Raw genomic sequence first — 12580 nt, forward strand, 5'->3', positions numbered from 1 at the left:
TTACTTTTTTATGAATTACATTAATAAATATTTTTTACACAATGACTGTAGGCTGTTCACAATTCTTTGACTCAATTTTCTCTTTTTACTTGTTATTTATAAAACCTACCCTTTTATAAGTTCATGATTCTTCGCATTTGCAGTGTTTAAATTTGTTTGTCATTAATACTGTCAAATTCACTTGTACTGTTTTTGGATGAAATTATTTGCTAACACTTTTCTTGAAAGTGCGTTCATAAGTGTTCATAAGACCTTTATAATCATGACATGACACATATCAATAATGTGAATGAGATTTTAAGCATAATTATATATTCATTAACTTTCCTTTGACGTAGTCCCTTTATTCATCAGGGGTCACCACAGCAAAATGAATCGCCAACTTATCCAGCATGTTTTACCCTTCCAGCTGCAGCCCAGTACTGGGAAACACCCATACACATTCACACTCATACACTACAGCCAATTTAGTTTATTCAATTCACTGAGTGCATGTCTTTGGACTGTGGAGGAAACCTGAGCACCCAGAGGAAGCCCACACAAATACGGGGCGAGTTCCAAAACACAGAAATTCCAAATGACCCGACCAGGACCTTCTTGCTGTGAGGCAACAGTGCTAACCACTGAGCCACCATGCAGCCATGACAACTGTTATTAAGTGTCATTTGCTATGTCATTTTAAAAGCAAAGATGACATTGTTTGTCATGACAGCTTGACATTACCTAGACATCATATCTTGTCAGAAATCTGCTATAAACATGATTGTCATCATTGTAATTGAGTCATGAATATTTTTCTGATCACATTTTTTCAGTGGAACTGTATTTGTTATTAAAATGTCTCACTAAAAGTGTCATTATTCTGTAGTAGAAGTCCATCAATTAGCCCGATGATAAAACTCATAGCATGGTCGTAGGTTGCATGTAGTGCTTACGAAAAGAATTTTATTATTTATTAGAATTTATTCATATTTGCTTTTTTAGCTCTGAATTTAATCTGACTCCAATTTTAAGTCACCGTCAAATTTAGACTGTATTTCTAATTGTAAGAACGGATCACATTCATTATTTATGACTTAATTTAGAGTTTCAATTTATATCTGCTTCTATACTCTTCTGTTTATTAGAGACCAAACGCTGCTTAGAGTTTGCGTGTCCTCTCACGGGCAACATGTCGTCACTCTGAAGTTACTCAGAGGATGTAGGTTTAGCTAATGCTTAAAATAGTCTGGTTGCCAACTGCTCACTCGTTCTAAAATGTAGTAGATTTAGCCACTTCCATACAACTTGGTAATTTTAGCAATTAGATGATTAAAGATCTCCATGTTGTTGAGCCATACTGCTCCCCAAAGTCAAATGTGCCTTTAGAATCTCATATTATCATGTCGAATTATAAAGGTAACACAGACTCCACTTAATCTTCTGGATTTAATAGACTTCAGAGAAGAATTCAGAATGAATCAAAACTTAACATTTTATTTGTCAGATAAAATTTTATCAAATTGGCCAATTTAGAGAAAATACAGTAAAAATACAACATCCATTACTCAAAGATAAATAAAGAGTTACGCCTCGTTTACACTAGTACATTTTAGTTTTAAAACAGCAATTTAGAATGAAAACGATGCGCATCCACACTAGCGTTTTACCCAGTGTTTCTGAACAGCTCTCCGTCTACACCAAACCACCAAAAACGCACATCACGTGGCATGCGCTGCAGCATATCTACCCAGATGAGAGCTGTGCTTGTTGGACAGTTTAGCAAGAATCTACAGCTGGATCTAATCTCACTATATTTATTAAACCTGGGGTCCATTCTTCGTAGCTCGCTTAAATGATCTAAGATGATTTGGCAGATCCTGGATCTTTTAGTCTTGATAACTGATCTCTCGCTAATTTGGTTCTTCAAACAAGTTCACGAATCAGATTAGAGTGTCTAGATAAACTGATCTGAGATCATTGCATGTGTTGTGAAGGACAGATCTATCGTTCCTCGAAATCATGATCAGCAATGCAACGATTGGCTGACGGCAGAGCAGCGTAATGACATCATCTGATTAATATTCAATTATCCATGTGAGCAAAATTACATCAAATTAGCAGTAAACGGTTTGTTAAATATGACACGCGATAACCTTCAACATTTGTTGTGAGCTGCAGGCTTTCAACTTTCATGTGTCAAGAGTATTCATCATGTATTTCAATGCATATTAGTGTATTTAGTTCTACATTTAGAAAAGATTTTCTTTATTATAGTAGCCGTTTTTTTAATCGGTGTAACTGGATGTTCACAAAAAGCATTTTGATATTGGTAAAGGTGTCGGCAACTTTTGTGAAGCATAATCACTGGCATATTAACTGTCAAAACATGTTTATAACTGCATTAATGTATTATTTCTTTTTTTTTTTTTTAAAGTCATATATTCTGCATTTCATCAAAATTGTACTAAAGCGATCTAAAAAGTTCATATCAATAAGTTTTCTATTTACACCAGCAGGTGGCAGTCTTTGTACTTTCATTTCGAGGGTGGAGAATTAAAACTTTATTTATTTTATTCATAACTGTTACTATATATATATATATATATATATATATATATATATATATATATATATATATATATATATATATATATATATATAGTTAAAAAAATATTTACTATTTTCCCAAGTGTATATAACTACTACTGTAAGAAAATAACAGAATTTAGTACATACTTTCTGTATTATATTTGCTTGAACTGAGCCGATCTAATCCTGTTTATATGAATTGAACCTGCTTCCGATCAGGTTTGAGCTAGCAGAACTGTTGCTATGACAACAACTCTCGGATCAGCTTTGAAGAACGAAACGATCCTGGATCGTGTCAAATCGTCAATATCCAAATCCAGCTAACTGAGTAATCCAGGTACGAAGAATGGACCCCTGATATTTAGTTCATCTTGTTGTCTTTATCTAACAACATATTCCCTGACTTTGATTCTTTGAATCTATTACTTGTTCTCAGGTAACGTGTTTTGGCTGAGCGTAAAGATAAGTTAATAATTAATGTAACCACGTACATTCTGTATATTGAATGATTGTTTTATTTCCTATAATGTATATGTCACCGGCCCGGTCCCAGTCATTCCCCTCGCTGGCCAGCAGAGGTCAGCATCACCGGACTTCTAACATTACGTCATCCTCCAGACTCACACACCTGCAGCACATTACTTTGATCACCTCGCACTTCCATATAAGCAGCTGTCTCCGTTTTCAGATGTCTCCGATTTCCCCTATCCACACTAAGACAGAGCAGCAGTGTTTTAATATGAAAACGGCCTCTTCAGCATTTCCAAAACGCTCTGTTATTGGCGCTTGAAAACTCTGGCGTAGTGTGGACGGATGGCGTAACTGTAGAAAAATGAAAACGCATTAGTGTAAACGGGTTTACAGAGAAGTAGCTTTTATTGCAGCATAGAAATTTTATACTCACATACTGCAACGGGGTGTCTTGGCTACAAGATCTCAATGATATTTGTGCCCATTTCCCTTAAATACTCAACTCAGAACAAACAGCCATAAATTCAAGACCATAAAAGCGTCACAGAGACCCTTGCCTGGTGAATTTGAGGAGTTAATCATCTCTAAGTGGGGGGAGCATCTGGCAATGATTTTAACAAAGCCAAAAACCAAATCAACATATACAAATTAAATATTACAGTAAAAGTAAGACCACTTTACCAACCACACAGTGACATTTAAAATGATACCAAACATGAATATTAGGTTACAATATACTATATTACACCATATTAAAACCTTGGGCATTTTATGTGAAATGTGTTCTGATCAGAAGGTAACTTGAGGGCAAGAAGGGGGGGCTTGAGGTAAAAGGAGAAGGGTGAACTTTCTCCCATTTCCCCCTGTTGAGGTGTAGGTCTGTGTTTCCAGCTTATTCTTGTATTGTCAACAGTGATTTCAATAGAACAGTTGAACAGCTTCTTCTTCTGAAATCAGAAAGTCTATTGGTGTAACGAAGGGGCTGACACAGAGGGATCCATTTGCAGTATATTTATTAAACACAGTTTAATAAAGACAAGCACACAGATGTAATGCATGTGTGAACTCACATCAAACACAATAGTGTTACGTAGCAGGGTTGAAGGCAGGTAATCACAGTATGAGTGTTCAGGCATGGGTCTGAGGTAGGCGGCCAAAATCAAGGTCGGTGTTAAGGCTAGAGTTCAAGGCAGGCGGCTTGGAGCAAAGTCGATAGTCAGGCAGAGGTACAAGGCAGGCGGCTGGCAGGACGAGGTCGAGGAACAAGGCAAGGTAAGCAACGGAAAAGCAGGCAGTGTAGAGAAACGCTCAGTAATGTTAGCCGGGGCAGAACAAGACTTCGCAATTACTGAGTGTGTGAGTGCTGCTTATAAGCGTGAGTGTGGGTGATCAACTGGATGCGCTTCAGGTGTGCAGGCTATCAGTGTAAGTTAGGGATGGGAAGATTAACCGAAATGTATCGATACGCGGTCATGCGCGTGCACGATGCGAGTGCATCGGTAGAGCAGCAGAGGATGAATGAAATTTTGGAAGCAAATCGAGATGCATCGGTTTTTGTGAGATGCATCGGTTTTTCCAAGATACAACTTATATTTTTAATTTAGAATGTATTTTTTATGTATTAACAAGTGTTGTCAACTTGTTTTTGGCGCATAATTTAATCGACCTACATGAAGTATGCCTTAGCAACGGGCTTGCGGATGTGTACACTTACAGTACAACTCAGTGTATCAGGTGTGCGGATGAAGCTAGTGGAGCGCCCTCAGAAAGCGCAAGAAGCAAAACAAACATTTTATTCCTCACTGAGTTTTAAATTTAAAGTATGGCAACATTATGGATTTAAGGATGGACGACTTGACAGGACAGATGCAATTTGCAAAATGTGCCGCACATCTGTTAAATACACGGGCAGTATGACTAATCTGATATCTCACTTGAAGCGGCGCCTCGGTGTTATTGTGGAAACATCTTCCAGTGTTTCTGCATCCCCGGCTTTCTGCACTGCTTCAGCTGTAGCTACCAGCTCTAAAAGTGGTGAGAAAAGCATTGAAAGTTTTCTCCATGTGTGATACACCATTGTGTATCCACAGTAGTAATGTTTGTTTTGTCATTAATGTATCTATTTATTTATGTATATACTGTAAAAGTCATTTATTATCACTACTAATGACTGGGTTTGAAACAAAATAACATCAACAGTTGAGAAAGCATGCGCTGTGGGTTACCATGGCGATACTTGTTGTGTTTACTGCAGATGCTACTAAGCTGCTCCTGAGGAAAGACACTGAAGTTTTTTTGTGATTTTGTTTCTCCTGATAATTCAGGTATGTTTCATAAAAAAGTCAATATGTTTATTATAATTCATGTAAAAACATGCGAGTACACATTTCCTATGTGTTTTTTTAAAGTGAATAGCTTATTTACAGTTGTTAATTGAGAGGAGTGATTCAGATGAAAGTACCAGTAAAATGACAGTTGGGCTGAGTTTATAACTGACTTCCCAGTAAATAATATGTATTATACTCAGTATGTGATAATTAAACAGAAAGTGACTTATTATTTGTATATATTAGTTGTATATTTGTTAATGTATAAAGTTTATGAGAGTAGAGAGTAACATTGGTAATTGGTGTCAAGTGTAACTGTTACAATTTAAATGATACAAATAACAGACGCATGATTGTTCAGTGAGTTTAGTAGTCTTATGGTAAATGGTTATATACAGAAGGTATAATATTTATATGTGTTAATGAGAGTACAGAGTGTATAAGTATTTGAAGACTTCATTGTTGTAAAAAAAGAGAACAAAACTGTGTTTGATAAAATGAAACATGATTTGTGAGGATATGTTTGCTATACTATGACTGTTAATAAACAGATGCTACTAAGCTGCTCCTGAGGAAAGACACTGAAGTTTTTTTGTGATTTTGTTTCTCCTGATAATTCAGGCACTTTAATCTGCCTACGAGTTCCACTGCCGGGACCCGTAACACATGCGCAACAGTTCTGCTCACTCTACGCCAATAACGAATGCTATTGCATTGTTCATCTGCAAAGATATTCAGCCTAGTGTCACAAAGAACAAAGGTTTTAAACACCTCCTGTTAATTTTTATTTATTTATATTTTTATTAGCCTGTTGTTTACAGTGACAGTGATGTTTCAAAGCAGCATAACACTGCTAACGTTAGTTCACGACCTTAAGTTTTGAATATTCAGTGGCACAATATATATTTTTGTGAAACTTGTTTTCATAGTTGAAAAGTTAAACCACAATTCTTTTTGTGCAATGGTAACTTAAACCTTTATGTTGAAAGAGTGCAAATATATACATTTATAATATATATTGCACTTATACATTCTGTTTATCTTGAAAATCTTTAAATAATATGTGCTATAGGTTCTAAAATGGCCCTCTACTGTAAACTGACACTCTGGCTCTGAGAGAAAAGCCAGTTTGTAAAAAAAAGTCTTGGTTTTACTTGGTTAATAAATAATCAAACTCATTCAATGGCACAGCATCCTTTCTTACATCATCTCATAAACTTGATCTAATAAGTTAGTGCTGAATTATCGCATTGTATCGTGATATGGGTGTGAATCGTATCGTGTTGCATCGCAATGTCACAAATGTATCGCTAATATATCGGATCGTATTCTTTGTATCGAGATGCGTATCGAATCGGCATTATAGCTTAGATGCCCAACCCTAGTGTAAGTGGATGACATAATGGTTAATAGTCCGGGGATGGTGACCTCTGCTGGCCAGCGAGGGGAATAACTGGGACCAAGTCGGTGACAGAGCCCCCCTCCTGCGAACAACTCCTGAAGTGAGGGGCGCCACGACGCCGGGATCTACTACGGGGGCGAGGGGCCGGCATTTCTGGATAAAGACGGTGAAACTCACTTAGCAGAGTTGGACCGTACCCCTCCCAGTCGATCAGGTACTGGAGTTGTTGTCACCCCTGCGTCTGGATTTCAGGATCTCACGGATCTGGTACGCCTCCTCACCATCAATGATGATCGGTGGGGGACCCTGATCACCGGCTGCCACCTCCCTATCCACCTCGGCTGAACCAGCAGCAGGCTTGAGCGTTGAGACATGGAAAGTGGGAGAGATGCGGTAATGGTTAGGCAAATTCAGTCTGTACGATACTGGTGATATTTGATATTCAATCATGAAGGGAACCACGTACCTGGGGCTGAGCTTCTTGCAGGGAAGACGGAGGCGAAGGTCTCTGGTGGACAACCACACCCATTGTCCAGGGGTGTATGCGGGGCTAGGACGGCAATGGCGATCAGCTTGCTCTTTGAATCTCCTTACTGCATGTGACAGGTGAGTATGGGCGGCGTTCCAGGTTTCTTCACATTGTTGGAACCAGTGATCTAGGGCTGGGAGTTTAGAGGGTTCTCCAGACCAGGGAAACAGGGAGGGTTGGAAGCCTAGAACTACCTGGAATGGAGTGAGGCCAGTGGCTGCTTTCCGAAGGGAATTCTGGGCGTATTCGGCCCACATCAAGAAGCTGCTCCAGTTTTCCTGATGCTGATGGCAGTATGTGCGCAGGAAACGTCTCTTGGTTAAGCCGCTCGACTTGCCCGTTGGATTGGGGGTGGTACCCAGAGGTGAGGCTAATATTGATGTTCAAATTTTTGAAAAAAAGCAGACCATACTCTTGATGTAAATTGGGGACCTCTGTCAGACACGATATCTGCGGGGAGACCATAATATCAGAAGACTTGGTTGCATAGGAGTTCGGCTGTTTCCAGAGCAGTGGGGAGCTTAGGGATGGAAATGAGCCTGCATGCTTTGGAGAAGCGATCGATTACGGTGAGTATAGAAGTGTGACCCAGGGACGGGGGAAGATCCGTGATGAAGTCAATGGCAACGTGAGACCAGGGGCGACAAGGGATTTCTAGAGGTTGTAACAGACCGGCAGGAACATGACGGGAATGTTTTTGCATATTACAAGGGGAGCATTTCTTGATGAAGTCGATGACGTCAGCTCTTATGTCGGGCCACCAGTAACGGTTGGAAATGAGATCTACAGTGCCTGCGATGCATGGGTGACCGGAGCTAAGGCTGGAGTGGATTTCTTCGATGAGGTGGTTTCTGAGTGGTTGTGGAACGAATACCTTATCTGCTGGACATGATGGAGGTGATGGATGTTGATCTACGACTTGGGCGATTTCTGCATCAATATCCCAGGAAATGGGTGCCAGAATAATGGATTCAGGTAGTATGGGTTTTTCGTGATCTGATTTAGGTTCATCTTCGAAGAGGCGAGAGACAGCATCAGCTTTAATGTTCTTTGGTCAAGGGATGTAAGTAACAGAGAAGTTGAAACGAGTAAAAAACAGAGCCCATCTAGCTTGTCGGGGATTTAATCTCTTAGCCGAACGGATGTACTCCAGGTTTTTATGATCTGTTATCACAGTGAACGGGTGTCTAGCTTCCTCCAGCCAATGCCTCCATTCCTCCATAGCTGCTTTCATAGCTAGGAGTTCCCGGTTGCCTGCGTCATAGTTTCGCTCTGCTGAGTTCAGCTTCCGTGAGAAGAAGGCGCAGGGATGGAGCTTGTTGGATGCCACTTGTCTCTGTGATAATACAGCTCCGATGCCTGTATTGAATGCGTCAATTTCAAGGATAAAGGGTAACTTGGGAGATGGGTGACAGAGAATGGGTGCTGAGGAGAAACGGGATTTGAGATGGTTGAAGGCTCGGATGGCGTCGGGGTTCCACTTGAGCTTGGGGTTTCCAGATTTTACCATAGAAGTGAGGGTAGCAGCTACAGGGCTGAAGTTTCGTATGAATCGGCGGTAGAAGTTAGCAAACCCCAGAAAACGTTGCATCTCCTTTACCGTATTAGGTTTTGGCCAATTCAACACAGCATTCACCTTATCTTCGTCCATGGCGACTCCTTCAGCACTGATAACGTAACCCAGGAATGAGGTGCGGGTTCGGTGAATTTCGCACTTAGTTTGACGTAAAGCTGATTTTCAATCAATCTCTGTAGTACAGCTTGTACGTGCAGAATATGGTCATCAAGAGTCTTAGAATAAACAAGAATGTCATCAATATAGACAATTATCCATTGGTTCAGCATGTCACAAAATACCTTATTGATGAATGCTTGGAAGACTGAAGGACTGTTTGCCAGGCTGAAGGGCATTACCCGATATTCATAGTGGCCGGTGGTCGTCGAGAAGCCGGTTTTCCATTCGTCACCCCGGTTGATATGTATGAGGTTGTAGGCACTGCGAAGATCAAGTTTTGTGAAGTATTTGGCTGAGCGTAATTGTTCTAGAGCAGCAGGGACCAGGGGTAAAAGATAACATTACTTCACAGTAATATCATTCAAACCTCTATAGTCAATGCAGGGGCACAGACTTCCATACTTTTTCTCCACAAAAAAGAAACCAGCGGATGCGGGTGAAGTAGACAGCCGGATGAATCCTTTCTCCAACTCCTCCTTAATGTACGCATTCATCGCTTCAATTTCTACTTGAGACAGGGGAAAGATTCTCCCACGAGGGGGCATGGTACCAGGCAACAGGTCAATACCACAGTCATACTCACGGTGAGGGGGGAGATGTGTGGCTTTTTTCTTGCTGAACGCTTCGGATAGATTTTTGTATTTATCAGGAACCAAGTAACTTACGGGGTTTTCAAGGTCGGTAGCAATGGTATTGAGCTGAACAGGGGTGACAGAACATATACAATCTCTTAAACAAGATTCACTCCGCTTTGAGATCTCACCAGTTTTCCAAGAGATGAGGGGGTTATGAGTCTGAAGCCACCGCCATCCAAGGATGATGGGATGTTGAGGAGACTTAGTGATCAGAAACTCCATGACTTCCTTGTAAAGTGAGCCTGTTTGAACTGACAGGTGAGTGGTACGGTAAGTTATATTTCCATCCTCAAGGGGGCGGGTGTCCGTCTACTGCTGTGATTGCTAAGGGGGAATCACAAGAGGTTAGTGGGATAGCGTTTCTACGAGCAAATGTCTCATCCATGAAATTACCAGCGGCTCCCGAGTCAACCAACGCCATGGTATAATTAGTGACTTTTTCAATGCAAATCGAGATGGGGACAATAAGAGCGTTATTGTTTATAGTGAGAATAGAGGTTGCACTCACCGAACAGGTCTTGGAAAGGGGCTTATTGGGACATTTAATCTTTGTATGACCACCAAGTCCGCAATACAGGCAGAGAATATTCTTCAGACGTCTTTCTTGTTCTTCAGGGGATAATTGAGCACGACCCAATTGCATGGGTTCAGCGGGAGCGGTAGGAGTTGGAGCTGGAGCGGTTTCTGGACTGGGACTGGGGAGCACATATGAGGAGGGCTTTCTAGTGCGTAGCAGATTGTCCAACCTGATGAAGAGCTCTATGAGTTGATCAAGTGATTTTCCATCATCTCAACAAGCTAGTTCAGTGTGTAACTCAGGGTTCAGGGCTTTGCGGTACAGGGTCTTGAGAGGGTCGTCAGCCCAGCCAGTTTGTGCAGCCAGAGTACGAAAGTGAAGAGCGAATTCAGCCGCTGGTTGATTATTTTGCTGAATGGAGAGTAATTCTTCACCTGCATTTTGACCTCCTGCTGGGTGATCAAATACCACACAGAAACGCTGGAGAAACTCTTTAAACGAGGGAAAAGTGGGGGTGTTCTGTGGCCAGACCGCAGTAGCCCAATCCAGGGCTTTTCCAGAGAGCAACGAGCACACAAAAGCGATTTTACTGTTCTCATCTGCAAACATAAGGGGTTGTTGTGCGACAAACAGCTTGCATTGAAGCAGAAAACCTTTACATTTAGAGGGATTACTGTAGAACTTGTCAGAAACCGCTAGGCGAAGACTGGTTGAGTGAGGAGTAAAGGTTGCCGGAGGTGGACTGGTAGAGTAGTTGGCGGTGGGTTACGCTGGGGTCGCAACATGCAGATTACGCAGGGTACTCACTAGTTCCTCCGTTAGTTGTGTGAGATGTGCAAGCTGTTGCTGATGAGTCGCTAGAACCTGGGCTTGTGTCGTGAGTTCGGTGGAAAGGACGATATATACATCTGTAATCAGCATTTTTGCCGCGACTAATTCATGAACGAGTATGTATTAACTACATTGAAGAGAATTGCTTTATTTAAGGTGGATAAATATGGCGTGCGCATAGGGTCTTTCTCACTGAACGTCTCACTGACGTCTTAAAAAATAGTTTTTTTGCTATTAAATCCATGCAATTTAAGACGTAGATCACGTGTGGCAGTGAAGTGTCAAGCCAGACGTTACGCGTGATTCACGTGTAGCAGTGAAGTTATTTTTTTTTTTTTCGCTAACACGTATCATAACACGCTGCTCACACGGCTCAGTGCAGTTTGTGTGAGCCAGTGCACAATTTTCTTGCCCTTCATACATTCCTCTCAATGGACGTGACATCAGCGTCTGACTTGTTATATATATTTTTGAGCAGTTTTTAGTGCGTCTGTCTGCTTTTTGCCGGCTAACTTATACAATATACAATAATTATGTGCAAATTAAATATAAATATGTTAATATATAATGATATTTGTTTTCAAGATAGCATTAAAACGTATAAAAAATGTATAACATAAATAACAAATGTCTCCGGAGGTAAAGTTTAGGTTGTTTATTAGTATATTCATGTCGTTTAGTTTTGCAAAATCCTTTTTTAATTTGTTTTAGATTTGAGTCTTATTGTGTTTTAATTTTTTACATGTTTAATGTAGCCTATACAGCATATCAGTGACCACCAACTCGTCAATCACAATCGCCTGTTTGATCTGATACTTTTGCTGTAAAATATTAGAAAAATAGAAAATTACATTAACCATTATTGTGTTGTTTTTAAAGCACCTTTCTTCTTTATTTTACGTTTAAAACATAATATTATCATTCTTTGACAAATAAAAAAACATAACGTATTTTATTTTTATTTTGTTTCCTTTCTTTCTTGTATTTTCTTTCTTATATTTTTATTCAGCAATAATGTTACATTGATAGTATTTATATTTTGAATAATAATTTGCCAGGATTCAATCAATCAATCCTGTAAAAAATCATAGAAAAACATTTAATAGCACAACGTTGACAATACATTGAAGGATCACGCGACATAAAAGTGTCAAAAGATTTAACTTTGCATCACATAAATAAATAAGTATATTAAAATAGAAAAGCATTATTTTAAATTGTAATATTATTTCCTAATATTACCCAAACCCCGAACCTTTCATAATAATAACCAAAACAGTGATGTTTAATCCTAAAACGTTGAATAGCCTAATGTTATTTGAAATAATTAAAAAATAATTAAAATTTGCTTTAAATGTTACATCTAAACTAAAAACTAAAATCGCCAGTAGGTGGCAGAATGTCACTATTACAGTTTTTTCCAATTGTTTACACACAATTACTTTTACTTCAGAAACAATGACTACAACATGTAACTGATGCACCAACCCCTGAACCAATTCTTCTAAACTACGAGCACAATTCCTGCTTTACACTCAAATTGCAGGTTCAAAATACACTTT

The sequence above is a fragment of the Danio rerio genome, chromosome 8 (assembly GCF_049306965.1).
Source record: "Danio rerio strain Tuebingen ecotype United States chromosome 8, GRCz12tu, whole genome shotgun sequence".
NCBI classification, from domain to species: domain Eukaryota; kingdom Metazoa; phylum Chordata; class Actinopteri; order Cypriniformes; family Danionidae; genus Danio; species Danio rerio.